Below are 20,067 nucleotides of genomic sequence, written 5' to 3' on the forward strand. Positions count from 1 at the left end.
TTATTGGCACTTCAGTGATGCTGGCGGAACTCGGCTTCGCCTCGTTCCTGACCGCATCACTGGCGTGCCAATAATGACGGTAAAGCACACCCTCTCGTGTAATATTGCTTAACTAGCACATACTGTATGCAGTTGTTAGAGGTTGTCTCCCTACTTTTCCATTGAAAAATTCCAACCCTGGAATCGATAGACACTGGCTGGTTGACAATGTCAATAACGTTGATTGAAGCAGTCGCACCAGATTACAGACTATATGTGCCGCCATATTTATCGTAGTTAGGACATTGTTGCAATTACCCCTCTCTGTCGGGAGAGACATAAAACTTGACTTCACTTCAACACACCCCACAAGAATAGCAACATCTTTCAAATGATTAATAGGATCCTGCCGGGAAACGGTTCAACCCCCCTCCGAAAAGAAAACGAAAAACAAACCCAGAGTCAGAGAGCACTTTTCAAATAAAAAAGAGAGGAGATCGAGAGTTTCACATTTTTGGCTGAAAAACAACAATTGAAAAAACTGAGAGAGGGAACATTGAGAATGAACAGATTAAAAATAATTGGAGGAGGGGAGCCTCTGTGAGAAGTTAAATCAAAACGGGAGAGTCAGAGGAAGAGGCTAGCCAGGCAAAAACAAATAACACACTTAGAAGAGTAGTGAACGAGGGGAGTTACATAATTTAGTGTGAGTCGAATCACAGCAGGCAAAGACCAATACAGACAGATAACACGAAAGACAAAAAAAAACACTTTGAAAGACATTCTAGGAGGAGAAGTGGCTCACACACTGGAAAACAACACAAGGACAGCTCAGCTGAGGGAAGACAGAACAGATAGAAATATAGGGACAGTGGGATGACAGGAGTCTGGGAAAATAGATGGAGAGGTGTGTTTATGTACTGTATGTGGGGGGTATTACTTTTTCTTCTCCCTTCAGCAGACTGAAACAGTTGGGGAAAAGTAAACTTCTTGTCAAGGCGATGTAGCTTGATGAAGGTGAGAGACAGATCTACAGAGCTACAGACAGAGACAGACAGGGGGGTAGAGATGGAGATAGAGAGGGCGGATAGATAGATTCAGAGAGAGAGAGAGAGAGAGAGAGAGAGAGAGAGAGAGAGAGAGAGAGTAATAGATTCATACACTAGACTGTAACAGTGATTAAGGGCTATACAAATAAACTCAAGCTGAGATGAGTTTGAGTTGAGAGAGAGGGGGAGAAAAAAATGTGTTTCCAGTGTAAACAGGTAAGAAGACAAAGGGAATAAGAAAAAGGCACAGCACTAAAATTGATGAATAGATTAGGCAAGCAAGAGAAAAATGACTGAGCGTGATGAGGCTTTTATCTTATTGTGAGGGGAAAAGAGGTAAAGAGAGATGAAAGGAAAAGATAGATTGGCAACGAGATTGAGTGAGAGAGAAAAGAGACACATTCAGGTTAGTGCGGTGGAGGGTGCAGATGCTGTCTTTTCATACACAGAATTCAGTATGTAGATATTCAGATGGTGTGTGGGATTTATTTATTAAAACAAAAAAACAACAAAAAATAAATATATATATATATATATATATATACGCACACACACAGTATAGTCACAAAACATAACATCCTGATTTGTTTTGATTTTATTGCCTAACACTAATGGGCTAAAGTGAAAGTAGTGTGAAAATGAAAAGACAGAACTTGCAGAGCGAAATAAATAAATGCAATGGGATGTCAGAAACACTACAGTAATCAAATGATACAGTAAATACATGATGAATAATTAAGCCTTAAAAAAGAACAACAACCAGCATGCTACGTCAACGGTTAAGCATGATTTACAATTCAAATTACTAATCTCCCACCTATTACAGTGGAAGTAGTAGTTGCACAGCTACACGTCCATGAATAATTTAATCTAACATTCCACTTCCATAATTAGGGAAAGAGCATGCAGGTGCATATTGTTTCCTTTCTGTAATTAGGACCATTTCCATCAGTCAATTAGAGTGAGTGGGCTGACAGGAGCGGAGTGGGAGGTATTCATACAGTACACACAGCAACACTAACCTCCTTCATTATCTATTGTGTTGTTTACACTACGTCACGGTTTTTATCACCTGTTCTAATGTTACCAACACATCAATAGTACGACTCCCACGCAGTGGCAACAAGAAGCACACTATTGTTAGCAAACATTATTGAGAGTATCGTTATTTATTTATTGTTTTTAAGCATTCTTGCTTTTTAGCCAAAAATATAATTAAAAACGAATGACCTTCATAAAAAGCTAACTGTGTGTGTGTGTGTGTGTGTGTGTGTGTGTGTGTGTGTGTGTGTGTGTGTGTGTGTGTGTGTGTGTGTGTGTGTGTGTGTGTGTGTGTGTGTGTGTGTGTGTGTGTGTGTGTGTGTGTGTGTGTGTGCGTGCGTGCGTGCGGGCATACTGTTGTGGTGTCATGTCCATGGGGGTGTACTTGTAAATCATGGCTGGAGGATGTTGCCTCACGCTACAGAAATAGGTGATGATACTAACATGATACTGTCCATGATACTGACCATGATACTGATCATGATACTGAAATGATACTGACATGATACTGACCATGATACTGACTTGATAGCTAGCCATCTAGGCCATTTGCTTTCATCCACCCATGTTAATGCCCTCCTCACATCGTGTTCTGAGAGGCAAGTCTGCTATCCATGCAACCCGCAAGTCTAACTGTGCCCGTGCTGGGCTATCATTAACACTATTAACCTCAAACTATGCAAAGAATGAGTTCTATCTCTAACCCCATGTCGGTTGACGTGTGTACTTGATTTTTATGTTCAACGCCTTCAAACATAATTGTTTAACAAAATACTGGGTGATGGAATGGTGAATGCATTCAGAAAAGTGAGTGAAGATGAGAACAGAAAGGAAAGATGCGCAACACTGGGAATATAGAATCCAGGATGTTGCGGTGTGTGTGTCTTGACCAGGTTTCACCAAGCCCCCAGGACGGGGGCGGAGGATGATTGAAGCCTCAGAAGCCTGGTGGCTAAATCTGGTGTTGCAGGACTTCCGCATTTGGGACGCTACTGTGCATGCTTCTATCGTCTGAAACACTAGTGCGCCTGCTCTATTGGCTCCAACGTTGGAGCCAATCCAGGATATAGAGGTACTTCTGGGTGCTTCATGCGCTTGTGAGCAACTTTTCTTTGAAATGAATAGGTGGGGCAGGGCAGTCCGCTCTCTAGATATATTATAACTCTATAGTCCTGGTGGCCAAATCGGGTATTGTAAGACTGACACATTTAAAATGCTACTACTGCACATGCTTCTATCGTCTAAAACACTAGAGCGCCTGTTCTTTTGGCTCCAACGTTTGAGCAACTTTGTTTGAAATGAATAGCTGGGGGCGGGACCGTCCGCTTTCTAGATATATTAAACCTCTATGGGTTTCATCAGACATCTAAGTGAGGTCTGACTCATATTCATAAGCAGGACCTGAAAAGGTTTCATCTGTGTTCACTTTGTTTCTGATTGCAATGTTCTTTTTATATACATTTGCAAAATGATTACATACTGGTAAAATGGACTGCACTGAGTGACCTATTCACAAGCTAAATCTATTTATCAGCCACATGAGTCAGATCCAAGCCATGCCGCATTTACACATAGTGGTCTCTACAAGTCTCTGGAGTCTCAGAGGCCATCTTTACATCAAACTAACCAAACGCCTTTAATTGGAGCTCTGTTTAATTAACGTATCAAACATGGGTTCTAAATCCGTGCTGACATAATAGTTCCCTTGGAAATCTTGGGCTTATAAAGCTCCCCATCTAACATGTGAGGCTAACAGAAGTTGTCACAGAAAATGATAGTTACCTTGTTCAGATCTGTTTTAATTTTGTTCCTAATTGTAAATTGTTCAGTATTCAAGGCATGGACAACATGACCATGGATCAGATTACCCTGGAGTCTACACCAGGCACTTTGATGGCAGCATTTTGGGTTCTGAGATCATTTGATCAAGAAATGTTTGTGCAACGAGTGGTTTCTGTCAGTGTGTTAAATCTTGTTTTACTGTTACATCTTGTTTTACTTTTTTGGTGCATTCATGTCATTATCTTCACACATCTCATCTATGAAAGGAATGATTTTAGCATCTTGGCTCAAATCCCATCCTCATCTCAAATATCTGGCAACCTCTACCTGGCTCTTCACCCCCTGCGCCCTGCTGTGGAGATAAATATGTAGAAGGTATTTGAAAAAGGCCAAACCATAGCCTGCTTTATCAGGACCAAACTTAAACTAGATGCGTCGCAATTCAGGGCAATTCCAGAGTGTGGTTGCGACGACGCGAGTCGCGGGTCGCTGCCGCCGGGACTCGAGGAATACCGTCGGAGGCTGCGCCAATTACATTGTCACGTAACTCCTGAGATCACTTGCGTTTCATTTTGAGAGGATTGATCCCCCCATCAAAAGGTTACATTTTGAGCATTTGTGGCGCCCCTTATGGATCAAAGTGGAAATGCTTTTGGGGATTTGTTGAGTAAATAATAATAATAAAACTTTATTTGTATAGCACTTATTTAAACAAAGTTACAAAGTGCTTGAACAATAAAAAGAGCAATCAACAACAACAATGCAGATAATGAAATAACAGTGATATATAACATTTACAGTAGAACAGAGCAATAATAAACAACATTTATCTCAAGGAGTTAAAAAGACCATTCTGTAAAAATGGGTTTTTAACAGGGATTTAAAACTCGTTAATGATCTGGTTAACCTTAGTTGCTCTGGTAAGCTGTTCCAGAGTCTAGGGGCCGTTATAGAAAAGGCCCGACCTCCTTTGGTCACCAACTTAGCTGAATAAATTTCCAGTAGACCCTGGCCAGAGGATCTAAGGGTGCGCCCTGGCACATAAGGTTCAACCAGATTACCTAAATAGCTAGGAGCCAGACCATTAAGAGCTTTAAAAGTTAGTAATAAAATCTTGAAATCAATCCTGAAGGCGACAGGCAGCCAGTGAAGTGCAGCTAAAACAGGGGTTATGTGATCAAATCTCCTGGTACCAGTGATGAGCCTGGCTGCTGCATTTTGGACCAGTTGCAGACGATAAACCACTCTTGACATGTGATTCAAATTTGTGATTGACTGAACGTTTCGTTCGTGATTTGTGGCCTTTTTTGTAACTTTCGCTAACTTCCGCTAACTTTGGAAGCCATTTACGGACGAACGGTAATGACTGTCAAAATTCAGATTTGGACAAAATCTGTAGGAGGAGGAGCTAAAAGTGTGTTTTGAAGAGAATTCAAAATGGCGGAAAATCTATCCAGACGGAAATGGGCGTGACCTATATGGGGAGTTGCGTCATGTCCCAAGGAATCCAGGGGATTTTTTTTTTTTAAGACCTACGGCTCAAGAGTTATAGGCCAAAAGGTAAAGTGGGCTGTTATAGCGCCACCATGTGGCCGACTGGTGTGATTCTTTTTTTAATGATTTTGCAATAAACTATTAACCTCCCCTCTAAGTCTTTTCCGAGAAAAAAATACTTGAATGGGAGTTTTTGCAATTCCCATTAAAGTGGATGGGGAAATTTAATGCACTAATAAATCAATATCAATTAAACTATGTAACCAATCTCTTAGCAAAATGATAGCACACGATTCCCGGTGAGGCCGGTCAATTTGACATATGGCACTAAATTGGGAAAAATAAATTGTGGGAGGAATAGTAGCCCGAAATAAAGTTTATCTATAAATAAATAAAGAACTAGAAAATGTGCTCCTCGGAGCACAAGTCTCCGCCAGCAGACCCACATTGGTGAGGATTTTTGGTAAGGAATTTATTCCAAGATTGGAACTTTTTCTGCTAATATCTCCTGACTAAATGTTAGCTTGGCTGATGGCACTGATGTCACTTCGAAACATGCAACGCAATGTTTCGAAGGTAAAGTGGGCTGTTATACTCACCTATTTATAGGTATGTATTTCGTCATGCGTCTCGCTAGCCAATGAAAGCACACCCTTTCAAAATATTGTCACGTGTCACGTGAAGCTTGAACAATGTTAGCTTGGTGGAGCCAAAGGAAATCAAACAAAAACATACTCTCCACCATGCCTTCGGCCTGGCGGAGAATTCAAACGAAAACATACTCTCCACGAGACAATAAAGTTTATCTATAACAACAGTCTGGTTCGCCATTCGGGCAACCACACTAATGATAAGAACCTCTGTGGTGCAGTCGTTTAGATACAGGACTTGCAACCAGAAGGTTCCCGGTTCAAATTCAACCAGGACATTTTCCCAACTTTTATCTGACTCTTGTGGTCTGTATCTAATCTTTCAGTGAACAGCCTGCAAGACCAGAGAAACTATGGAACAGTGGATAGGATACAGGCCTTGCACACAGAAGGTTCTGAGTTCAAAACCAACAAGTAATATTTTTCAACTTTTACGTGGCTGTTTCACCTTTATCTAACCTTTCAATGAATAACATGCAAGTGAACAGAATTAGGATGAATTACTGTGGTGCAGTGATTGAGATACAGGGCTTATAACCAGAAGGTTGCTGGTTCAAATCCAACAAGGACATTTTTTGAACTTTTACCTGACTCCTGCACCTTTATCTAATCTTTTAGTGAAAAGCACTCAAGTGAACAAAATCAATAAGAATCACTGTAGTGCAGTGGTTAAGTTGCAGGGCTTAGAATCAGAATCAGAATCAGGTTTATTGTCACATCACAGGTTTACAAGGTAAAAAAGTGTGTGAAATTCGTTTTTGTACATCACTCCCATCGCAACGTTAGATTCCGTAGAAAGAAGAGTGGGGAGAGTGAAGAAGAAGAGGGGTACGGGGCAAGTGGGAAGGAGATCAACAAGAGAACAATAGAAGGCCAAAAACAAGTTATCTACATATTTACAAAGTACCTGAGATAAGAGACAAACTAAGGTGCCTGAGCATAGCAGCAATGTATGTATATACTGTGCATGATATACTTATAGACGCTAAGGTGCTTAGAGAGAAAAAATAGCGCAATAATAAAAAATAAAAAAAACAAAAAAGTTTGTGCGTTATACATGGGGATTAAGGTGCAGAGGGTCAGTGCGTGTTCACCTAAGGGTGGACTGACCCTGGTATAATCCGCAAGTAGCTCCATGAGGGAGAGCAGATGTAACGGAGCTCGTACCAGCGTGTGCCTTCTCCATGGCGCGCCGGAAACAACTACAACCGGAAGGTTCCCAGTTCAAATCCGACACAATCATTTTCCCAACTTCTACCTGACTCTTATTGTACCTTCAAATCCCACACATGCTGATTTGCCATTTGAGTCCCAAGACTCAAGGCCCAAAAGATAAATTTGATGTCTCCGCGGGAGTAATTGGTTCGACTCAAGACCCAAAAGAAGGTGAACTGACTGTAATGATTCAAAATGTCATATATAGAATAGAAACCCCATTCAAACTTTAAAATGTTACTCCTAATATGGACATTTTTGCCTGAAAAGGGATCTTTGAAATGTTTCATTGTTTTAGAATAGTACTCCTTTAAAAGTTCAGAGATTTATAATGGAGGTCGATGGACGATTTTGGGACCTCAAAAAAACACTTTCACCTAGAAACTCCATTCACATCATTTGTGCTCCACCTTACTGTGGACATGCATGCTTGAGATTTTTTCTTTGAAATCATTTGCAGTTTGGGAGATATTTAACGTTAAGCACCCCATGCATTGTCGATGCGGCAATGGGAAACGAGTACAGGCTACTAATCCTACATACTTACTGCTAGTAACCCCATTCATACTTTAAAATGTTCATCTTACCGTGGACATGTTTGCCTGAAAAGGAATCTTTGAAATGTTTAATAGTTTTAGAATTGTACTCCTTTAAAGGTTCAGAGATTTAGAATGGAGGTCTATGGACGAATTTGGGACCTCAAAAAAACGCTTTCACCTAGAAACTCCATTCACAGTTCAAAAAATCCACCTTACTGTGGACATGCATGCTTGAGATTTTTTTTTGTTGGAAATCATTTATACTTTGGGAGATATTTAACTTTAAGCGCCCCATGCATTGTCGATGCGGCAATGGATATTTAAAGGGAAACGAGTACAGGCTACTAATCCTACATACTTACTGCTAGTAACCCCATTCATACTTTAAAATGTTCATCTTACTGTGGACATGTTTGCCTGAAAATGAATCTTTGAAATGTTTAATAGTTTTAGAATTGTACTCCTTTAAAAGTTCAGAGATTTAGAATGGAGGCGGATGGAAGGTTAGGGTTAGGGTATAGGGACCTCAAAAAAACACGTTCACCTAGAAACTCCATTCACAGTTCAAAAATTCCACCTTACTGTGGACATGCATGCTTGAGATAAAAAAAAAATCATTTGTAGTTTTGGAGATATTTAACTTTAAGCGCCCCATGCATTGTCGATGGACATTTAAAGGCAGGCTTACAACTACATACTTACACCTAGTAACCTCATTCATACTTTAAAATGTTCATCTTACTGTGGACATGTTTGTCTGAAAAGGAATCTTTGAAATGTTGCATAGTTTTAGAATTGTACTCCTTTAAAAGTTCAGAGATTTATAATGGAGGCGGATGGAAGGTTTTGGGACCTCAAAAAAACACTTTCACCTAGAAACTCCATTCACAGTTCAAAAAATCCCCCTTACTGTGGACATGCATCCTTGAGATGTTTTACTTTGAAATGATTTGTAGTTTTTGAAATATTTAACTTTAAGCGCCCAATGTATTGTCAATGGCAATGGATATTTAAAGGGAAAAGGGTACAAACTTTCCCAGGCTAAGTTAACAGAACAAGTCAGAACCTCTGTGGTGCAGTGGTTTAGATACAGGACTTGCAACCAGAATGTTACCGATTCAAATCCAACCAGGACAGGTTTCCAACCAATACCTGACTCTTGCACCTTTATCTGATCTTTCGCTGAAGAGCGTGTAAGAGACCTAGAAAGTAGGTACCATGGTGGAGCAGTGGTTAAGATTCAGGCCTTGCATACTGAAGGTCCGGAGTTCAAATCTCGCAAGGACATCTTTCTAACTTTTACCTGGGGCTTTTACCTTTATATAATCTTTCAGAAAATTCCACGCAACTCAACAGAACAGGTAAGGACCTCTGTGGTGCAGTGGTTGAGATACAGGACTTGCAACCAGAAGGTTCCCGGTTCAAATCCAACTGGCACAATTTTTTTTCTTTCCCAAGACTCAAGACCCAAAAGAGTCTTGAGTCGAACCAATTACTCCCGCGGAGACATCAAATTTCTCATTTGGGCCTTGAGTCCCAAGACTAAAGGCCCAAAAGAGAAATTTGATGTCTCCGCGGGAGTAATTGGTTCGACTCAAGACCCAAAAGAAGGTGAACTGTCTGTAAAGATTCAAAATGTCATATATAGAATAGAAACCCAATTCAAACTTTAAAATGTTCATCCTAATATGGACATGTTTGCCTGAAAAGGGATCTTTGAAATGTTTCATTGTTTTAGAATAGTACTCCTTTAAAAGTTCAGAGATTTATAATGGAGGTCGATGGAAGATTTTGGGACCTCAAAAAAACACTTTCACCTAGAAACTCCATTCACATCATTTGTGCTCCACCTTACTGTGGACATGCATGCTTGAGATTTTTTCTTTGAAATCATTTGTAGTTTGGGAGATATTTAACTTTAAGCGCCCCGTGCATTGTCGATGCGGCAATGGGAAACGAGTACAGGCTACTAATCCTACATACTTACTGCTAGTAACCCCATTCATACTTTAAAATGTTCATCTTACTGTGGACATGTTTGCCTGAAAAGGAATCTTTGAAATGTTTAATAGTTTTAGAATTGTACTCCTTTAAAAGTTCAGAGATTTAGAATGGAGGTCGATGGACGAATTTGGGACCTCAAAAAAACACTTTCACCTAGAAACTCCATTCACAGTTCAAAAAATCCACCTTACTGTGGACATGCATGCTTGAGATTTTTTTTTTTTGAAATCATTTATACTTTGGGAGATATTTAACTTTAAGCGCCCCATGCATTGTCGATGCGGCAATGGATATTTAAAGGGAAACAAGTACAGGCTACTAATCCTACATACTTACTGCTAGTAACCTCATTCATACTTTAAAATGTTCATCTTACTGTGGACATGTTTGCCTGAAAAGGAATCTTTGAAATGTTTAATAGTTTTAGAATTGTACTCCTTTAAAAGTTCAGAGATTTAGAATGGAGGTCGATGGACGAATTTGGGACCTCAAAAAAACACTTTCACCTAGAAACTCCATTCACAGTTCAAAAAATCCACCTTACTGTGGACATGCATGCTTGAGATTTTTTTTTTTCTTAAAATCATTTATACTTTGGGAGATATTTAACTTTAAGCGCCCCATGCATTGTCGATGCGGCAATGGATATTTAAAGGGAAACAAGTACAGGCTACTAATCCTACATACTTACTGCTAGTAACCCCATTCATACTTTAAAATGTTCATCTTACTGTGGACATGTTTGCCTGAAAATGAATCTTTGAAATGTTTAATAGTTTTAGAATTGTACTCCTTTAAAAGTTCAGAGATTTAGAATGGAGGCGGATGGAAGGTTAGGGTTAGGGTATAGGGACCTCAAAAAAACACTTTCACCTAGAAACTCCATTCACATCATTTGTGCTCCACCTTACTGTGGACATGCATGCTTGAGATTTTTTCTTTGAAATCATTTGTAGTTTGGGAGATATTTAACTTTAAGCGCCCCGTGCATTGTCGATGCGGCAATGGGAAACGAGTACAGGCTACTAATCCTACATACTTACTGCTAGTAACCCCATTCATACTTTAAAATGTTCATCTTACTGTGGACATGTTTGCCTGAAAAGGAATCTTTGAAATGTTTAATAGTTTTAGAATTGTACTCCTTTAAAAGTTCAGAGATTTAGAATGGAGGTCGATGGACGAATTTGGGACCTCAAAAAAACACTTTCACCTAGAAACTCCATTCACAGTTCAAAAAATCCACCTTACTGTGGACATGCATGCTTGAGATTTTTTTTTTTTGAAATCATTTATACTTTGGGAGATATTTAACTTTAAGCGCCCCATGCATTGTCGATGCGGCAATGGATATTTAAAGGGAAACAAGTACAGGCTACTAATCCTACATACTTACTGCTAGTAACCTCATTCATACTTTAAAATGTTCATCTTACTGTGGACATGTTTGCCTGAAAAGGAATCTTTGAAATGTTTAATAGTTTTAGAATTGTACTCCTTTAAAAGTTCAGAGATTTAGAATGGAGGTCGATGGACGAATTTGGGACCTCAAAAAAACACTTTCACCTAGAAACTCCATTCACAGTTCAAAAAATCCACCTTACTGTGGACATGCATGCTTGAGATTTTTTTTTTTCTTAAAATCATTTATACTTTGGGAGATATTTAACTTTAAGCGCCCCATGCATTGTCGATGCGGCAATGGATATTTAAAGGGAAACAAGTACAGGCTACTAATCCTACATACTTACTGCTAGTAACCCCATTCATACTTTAAAATGTTCATCTTACTGTGGACATGTTTGCCTGAAAATGAATCTTTGAAATGTTTAATAGTTTTAGAATTGTACTCCTTTAAAAGTTCAGAGATTTAGAATGGAGGCGGATGGAAGGTTAGGGTTAGGGTATAGGGACCTCAAAAAAACACGTTCACCTAGAAACTCCATTCACAGTTCAAAAATTCCACCTTACTGTGGACATGCATGCTTGAGATTAAAAAAAAAATCATTTGTAGTTTTGGAGATATTTAACTTTAAGCGCCCCATGCATTGTCGATGCGGCAATGGACATTTAAAGGCAGGCTTACAACTACATACTTACGCCTAGTAACCTCATTCATACTTTAAAATGTTCATCTTACTGTGGACATGTTTGCCTGAAAAGGAATCTTTGAAATGTTGCATAGTTTTAGAATTGTACTCCTTTAAAAGTTCAGAGATTTATAATGGAGGCGGATGGAAGGTTTTGGGACCTAAAAAAAAACACTTTCACCTAGAAACTCCATTAACAGTTCAAAAATTCCCCCTTACTGTGGACATGCATCCTTGAGATGTTTTACTTTGAAATGATTTGTAGTTTTTGAAATATTTAACTTTAAGCGCCTAATGCATTGTCAATGGCAATGGATATTTAAAGGGAAAAGGATACAAGGTTTTAAAGGCTGAGTTACAAGTCAGAACCTCTGTGGTGCAGTGGTTTAGATACAGGACTTGGAAACAGAAGGTTACCGGTTCAAATCCAACCAGGACAGGTTTCCAACCAAAACCTGACTCTTGCACCTTTATCTGATCTTTCACTGAAGAGCGTGTAAGAGACCATAGAAAGTATGTACCATGGTGGAGCAGTGGTTAAGATTCAGGCCTTGCATACTGAAGGTCCTGAGTTCAAATCCCGCAAGGACATCTTTCTAACTTTTACCTGGGGCTTTTACCTTTATATAATCTTTGAGAAACATTAGTGGAGCGGCTAAATGCTTTTTATTGGCAGAATCTTTCAGTTGATGATAAAAGCGTGAAAATTGGCATGAGCAGTCTCCATGGGTCACTTGACAAGAAAATTGTCCGAGGCAGTTGCAATTTCAAGATGGCGGCCATTTTTCAAGATGGCCGACACCTTAGTGGGCAGTTAAGTGATATGATGGTTTATTTGGTGATACAAGCGTGAAAATTGGCATGAATAGTCTCTGTGGGTCACTTGACAATAGGCCACCCACAGCTACTTGACATTTCAACATGGCGGCCATTTTTCAAGATGGCCAACACTTTAGTGGAGCAATTAAGTTATATAATGGTTTATTTGGTGATACAAGCATGGAAATTGGCATGAGCAGTCTCGGTGGGTCACTTGACAATAGGCCACCAACAGCTACTTGAAATTTCAAGATGGCCGACACTTTAGTGGAGCATTTAAGTTATATAATGGTTCATTTGGTGATACAAGCATGAAAATTGGCATGAGCAGTCTCTGTGGGTCACTTGACAATAAGCCACCCACAGCTACTTGAAATTTCAAGATGGCGGCCATTTTTCAAGATGGCCACCACCTTAGTGGAGCAGTTAAGCTTAAGAAATCATTTAGTTGGTGATACAAGCATGAACATTGCCATGAGCCGTCTCAAAAGGTCATTTGACAAGAAACCCCACAACCACCACTTGAAATTTCAAGATGACTGCCGCCCGCCATGTGGATCTTTAAATGATACCCTTTCTCATAGAAATGTATTGGGTTCCTCAAAAAGCTCTGTCAAGAGAGGTTGTTTGACTGTGTTTTGTCTGACTCCTCGCCCACGACCTGTCCAGTTTGGTAAACCTGTCAGGAGTTGCCTCCCACTGGCATAGCTCTCAGGGTTCACTGAGGTACACAAGCTCCCTTACCACGACAAGGTAACAGTCACAAGGGAGGATTTATTTTTTATTTTTTATGTTTTAACTAACAGCCATTACATGTGTCAAATAAATACTAAGAAATGGGGAAACAAAAAATATGACTAATAAATGAGCACAGTTGTGGTGCTGATTAGCACAGTTGTGGTGCTGAACGGACAGTGCTCCAAAATTATAAATGAGCAATGGCTAATACTGAATGGCAGTAGCCACGAAACCATGACAAACTATACTAAGGAACTAAACTGAAAATGTGCTTCACTGTTACGTATGGCAGTGGAAGGCAGTGGAAGCAATGTTACAAAGTAACAACTGAAAATTACACACTAATAGACTGGTGACAAAGTAAAACATGATGCACTGATGTGGCGAGGGGAAGCCATAGGCCTACACTTGAAAACACAGAGGACAACGGGGAACAACTCTGGCAAAATAAACATGCAAATAGGTTCTAGCAGGGGCAACTACATAGGCATGTGCAACTGAGTCCATATCTGAAGCACTTACACCTTCCAGTACATGCCTTGGTGCACCCACATTTGGTCAACTCCCAACAACTCTCCGCAATAGGTGGAAGTGGAGTCCAGAAGACTTTCCACTTCTCGTCCTGTTCCACCCATCCCCAGTCAGATGGGCTCGGCATTTGTGGATGTCGCTTCAATGCCTGTCCCCACACGTATCCAGCCTCATAAGAAGCACGTTTGGCATGCTCTTTGAGTGCTGCTTGAGTTGGTGGGATCAAGTCATAATGTCTTTGCTTTCTGGCAAAGAGATCAAGATATAGATGCTCTCTTTTGGGCCCTTTCCAGCTCTGTGTTGTTGAACCTAAGTTTACAGCTTAAATGATATTTTGCTCTGTTTCTTGTCAATGTGCTTTCTATGCCATCACCTTCATCTAGTCGGGTTAGACTAAATAAGATAGGCAGAGCATTGATCTTATGAAATAATGGAACATTCTTGCAATGGTATCATAACCAGTACAATCGTGCTCTCTGTTGAATAAACTCGGTTGAATGAGTTTTTCCTTGGTGACGTGCTGACAAATGAAACATCGTTCCCAGTTAGTTTTCTCAACTGTTATGGCTTCTGCCATGTCTGCAGATAGGCAGAGGCCGAGGGTTTATCCTTTTACCACCTTTTACCAAGCACTTTGATGTATGGGATACAACTAAGTTTGTGCCTTAACCCTACACTTAGTCCGATCGTTCATCCAATGCCATTTAAATCCTGTGCGATCTGTAAACCATCCGGTTAACTAAAACCCCATTAACCTTGGCTCGGCTCTCCCGCGCTGGCACAACCTGTCAATTCAGGTGCGGCTATCTAATTGTTTTGGGGTAAATTAGACAGCATTTGGGGTACTAACTTTCAATTATCTGACATTGAACCCCACTCTGAGTTTAACAGCAGTGATATATCACCAGTGTGCCCTGGTAGTGCGGATATTCACTCTTATCTAATCTATCTATGATCAACAAATCAACGCAACTGTATTGTGATGTGTTAAAAGTTGTTCTTTAGCATAATAACAATAATCGTATAATTGTCCTTAATGAAGAAAAAACATACATTTCTATGAGAAAATGTATCTTTTGAGGATCCAGGGGGCGGCCATCTTGAAAATAGAAATTTCAAGTGGATGTGAGTGTTTTCTTGTCAAGCAACCCTTAGAGACTGCTCATGCCAATTTTAATGCCTTTATCACCAAATAAACCATTATATAACTTAATTGCTCCACTAAAGTGTTGGCCATCTTGAAAAATGGCCGCCATCTTGGAATTTCAAGTAGCTGTGGGTGGCCTATTGTCAAGTGACCCACAGAGACTGCTCAGCCAATTTTCATGCTTGTATCACCAAATAAATCATTATATAACTTAATTGCTCCACTAAAGTGTTGGCCATCTTGAAAAATGGCCGCCATCTTGGAATTTCAAGTAGCTGTGGGTGGCCTATTGTCAAGTGACCCACAGAGACTATTCATGCCAATTTTCATGCTTGTATCACCAAATAAACCATCATATCACTTAACTGCCCACTAAGGTGTCGGCCATCTTGAAAAATGGCCGCCATCTTGAAATTACAACTGCCTCGGACAATTTTCTTGTCAAGTGACCCATGGAGACTGCTCATGCCAATTTTCACGCTTTTATCATAAATTGAAAGATCGTAGCACTTATCTGCTCCGCTACATGACTTGACTTGACCGTAGAATAACTTGTATTATTATGCTGTTGGCTGAGAGTTACAGGTTTCCTGGTGATTCTAACTTGTTCTTCTAGAAGTTAGTCTGCAAAGGGAAGCATCACTAAGGATATCAGCAACGGATAAATTGACTGATATCCGTAGAATAACTTGTACAACTATGCTGTTGGCTGAGAGTTACAGGTTTCCTGGTGGTTCTAACTTGTTTTTTCTAGAAGTTAGTCTGCAAAGGGAAGCATCACTAAGGATATCAGTCAATTTATCCGTTGCCCCAAGATACCGGGGACACTTGACTCGAGTGGGAATCGAACCCACACAAGTCAGGTCAAGTCATGTTATTGGACAGACGCTCTACCAGTTGAGCTAAGCTGTTGGCTGAGAGTTACAGGTTTCCTGGTGGTTTTAACTTGTTTTTCTAGAAGTTAGTCTGCAAAGGGAAGCATCACAGTAAAGACACCAGTGGGATTTGAACTCATGGCCTCTGGATCATGAATACCGCGTCTCAACCCATTGAGCTAACTGTTGGCCAAGAAATACAGCCTTCCTGGTGCTTTGACTTGAACAACAAACAAGACAAATACATTTATTTTTTCACCATTGTGTCACTACCGAAACGAAAGTTTGTCACTACCGAAACGAAAGTTAAATCCGAAAAAATCACTAAGTGTGGAGGCCAAAATCGTCCCCCCAAAAACCTGTTAGGAGTACGTTTCAGGCAATTTAGAGTTGATTGGTAATTTTCGTTTCGGTAAAATGTATTTTACCGAAACGAAAGTTAAATCCAAAAAAATCACTAAGTGTGGAGGCCAAAATCGTCCCCCCAAAAACCTGTTAGGAGTACGTTTCAGGCAATTTAGAGTTGATTGGTAGTACTTTGTAGTGACTTTTTTTGGTCCCTAACATTGAATAACTTAAAACAAATGTGTTACTTTTCACATTCAACCTAACCTAACCCTAACCCTAAAGGCAGGCTTACAACTACATACTTACGCCTAGTAACCTCATTCATACTTTAAAATGTTCATCTTACTCTGGACATGTTTGCCTGAAAAGGAATCTTTGAAATGTTGCATAGTTTTAGAATTGTACTCCTTTAAAAGTTAAGAGATTTAGAATGGAGGCGGATGGAAGGTTAGGGTTAGGGTATAGGGACCTCAAAAAAACACGTTCACCTAGAAACTCCATTCACAGTTCAAAAATTCCACCTTACTGTGGACATGCATGCTTGAGATTTTTTCTTTTGAAATCATTTGTAGTTTTGGAGATATTTAACTTTAAGCGCCCCATTCATTGTCGATGCGGCAATGGACATTTAAAGGCAGGCTTACAACTACATACTTACGCCTAGTAACCTCATTCATACTTTAAAATGTTCATCTTACTCTGGACATGTTTGCCTGAAAAGGAATCTTTGAAATGTTGCATAGTTTTAGAATTGTACTCCTTTAAAAGTTCAGAGATTTAGAATGGAGGCGGATGGAAGGTTAGGGTTAGGGTATAGGGACCTCAAAAAAACACGTTCACCTAGAAACTCCATTCACAGTTCAAAAATTCCACCTTACTGTGGACATGCATGCTTGAGATTTAAAAAAAAAAATCATTTGTAGTTTTGGAGATATTTAACTTTAAGCGCCCCATGCATTGTCGATGCGGCAATGGACATTTAAAGGCAGGCTTACAACTACATACTTACGCCTAGTAACCTCATTCATACTTTAAAATGTTCATCTTACTGTGGACATGTTTGCCTGAAAAGGAATCTTTGAAATGTTGCATAGTTTTAGAATTGTACTCCTTTAAAAGTTCAGAGATTTATAATGGAGGCGGATGGAAGGTTTTGGGACCTCAAAAAAACACTTTCACCTAGAAACTCCATTCACAGTTCAAAAATTCCCCCTTACTGTGGACATGCATCCTTGAGATGTTTTACTTTGAAATGATTTGTAGTTTTTGAAATATTTAACTTTAAGCGCCTAATGCATTGTCAATGGCAATGGATATTTAAAGGGAAAAGGGTACAAAGTTTTAAAGGCTAAGTAACAAGTCAGAACCTCTGTGGTGCAGTGGTTTAGATACAGGACTTGGAAACAGAAGGTTACCGGTTCAAATCCAACCAGGACAGGTTTCCAACCAAAACCTGACTCTTGCACCTTTATCTGATCTTTCACTGAAGAGCGTGTAAGAGACCATAGAAAGTATGTACCATGGTGGAGCAGTGGTTAAGATTCAGGCCTTGCATACTGAAGGTCCTGAGTTCAAATCCCGCAAGGACATCTTTCTAACTTTTACCTGGGGCTTTTACCTTTATATAATCTTTGAGAAACTTCACTTTGCAGACTAACTTCTAGAAAAACAAGTTAAAACCACCAGGAAACCTGTAACTCTCAGCCAACAGCTTAGCTCAACTGGTAGAGCGTCTGTCCAATAACATGACTTGACCTGACTTGTGTGGGTTCGATTCCCACTCGAGTCAAGTGTCCCCGGTATTTTGGGGCAACGGATAAATTGACTGATATCCTTAGTGATGCGCTTCACTTTGCATAGCTCAACTGGTAGAGCGTCTGTCCAATAACATGACTTGACTTGACCGTAGAATAACTTGTATTATTATGCTGTTTGCTGAGAGTTACAGGTTTCCTGGTGATTCTAACTTGTTCTTCTAGAAGTTAGTCTGCAAAGGGAAGCATCACTAAGGATATCAGCAACGGATAAATTGACTGATATCCGTAGAATAACTTGTACAACTATGCTGTTGGCTGAGAGTTACAGGTTTCCTGGTGGTTCTAACTTGTTTTTTCTAGAAGTTAGTCTGCAAAGGGAAGCATCACTAAGGATATCAGTCAATTTATCCGTTGCCCCAAGATACCGGGGACACTTGACTTGAGTGGGAATCGAACCCACACAAGTCAGGTCAAGTCATGTTATTGGACAGACGCTCTACCAGTTGAGCTAAGCTGTTGGCTGAGAGTTACAGGTTTCTTGGTGGTTTTAACTTGTTTTTCTAGAAGTTAGTCTGCAAAGGGAAGCATCACAGTAAAGACACCAGTGGGATTTGAACTCATGGCCTCTGGATCATGAATACCGCGTCTCAACCCATTGAGCTAACTGTTGGCCAAGAAATACAGCCTTCCTGGTGCTTTGACTTGAACAACAAACAAGACAAATACATTTATTTTTTCACCATTGTGTCACTACCGAAACGAAAGTTTGTCACTACCGAAACGAAAGTTAAATCCGAAAACATCACTAAGTGTGGAGGCCAAAATCGTCCCCCCAAAAACCTGTTAGGAGTACGTTTCAGGCAATTTAGAGTTGATTGGTAGTACTTAGTAGTGACTTTTTTTGGTCCCTAACATTGAATAACTTAAAACAAATGTGTTACTTTTCACATTCAACCTAACCTAACCCTAACCCTAAAGGCAGGCTTACAACTACATACTTACGCCTAGTAACCTCATTCATACTTTAAAATGTTCATCTTACTCTGGACATGTTTGCCTGAAAAGGAATCTTTGAAATGTTGCATAGTTTTAGAATTGTACTCCTTTAAAAGTTCAGAGATTTAGAATGGAGGCGGATGGAAGGTTAGGGTTAGGGTATAGCGACCTCAAAAAAACACGTTCACCTAGAAACTCCATTCACAGTTCAAAAATTCCACCTTACTGTGGACATGCATGCTTGAGATTTTTTCTTTTGAAATCATTTGTAGTTTTGGAGATATTTAACTTTAAGCGCCCCATTCATTGTCGATGCGGCAATGGACATTTAAAGGCAGGCTTACAACTACATACTTACGCCTAGTAACCTCATTCATACTTTAAAATGTTCATCTTACTCTGGACATGTTTGCCTGAAAAGGAATCTTTGAAATGTTGCATAGTTTTAGAATTGTACTCCTTTAAAAGTTCAGAGATTTAGAATGGAGGCGGATGGAAGGTTAGGGTTAGGGTATAGGGACCTCAAAAAAACACGTTCACCTAGAAACTCCATTCACAGTTCAAAAATTCCACCTTACTGTGGACATGCATGCTTGAGATTTAAAAAAAAAATCATTTGTAGTTTTGGAGATATTTAACTTTAAGCGCCCCATGCATTGTCGATGCGGCAATGGACATTTAAAGGCAGGCTTACAACTACATACTTACGCCTAGTAACCTCATTCATACTTTAAAATGTTCATCTTACTGTGGACATGTTTGCCTGAAAAGGAATCTTTGAAATGTTGCATAGTTTTAGAATTGTACTCCTTTAAAAGTTCAGAGATTTATAATGGAGGCGGATGGAAGGTTTTGGGACCTCAAAAAAACACTTTCACCTAGAAACTCCATTCACAGTTCAAAAAATCCCCCTTACTGTGGACATGCATCCTTGAGATGTTTTACTTTGAAATGATTTGTAGTTTTTGAAATATTTAACTTTAAGCGCCTAATGCATTGTCAATGGCAATGGA

This window comes from Gymnoscopelus microlampas, assembly GCF_963454915.1.
Source record: "Gymnoscopelus microlampas genome assembly, chromosome: 5".
In the NCBI taxonomy this organism is placed as follows: Eukaryota; Metazoa; Chordata; class Actinopteri; order Myctophiformes; family Myctophidae; genus Gymnoscopelus; species Gymnoscopelus microlampas.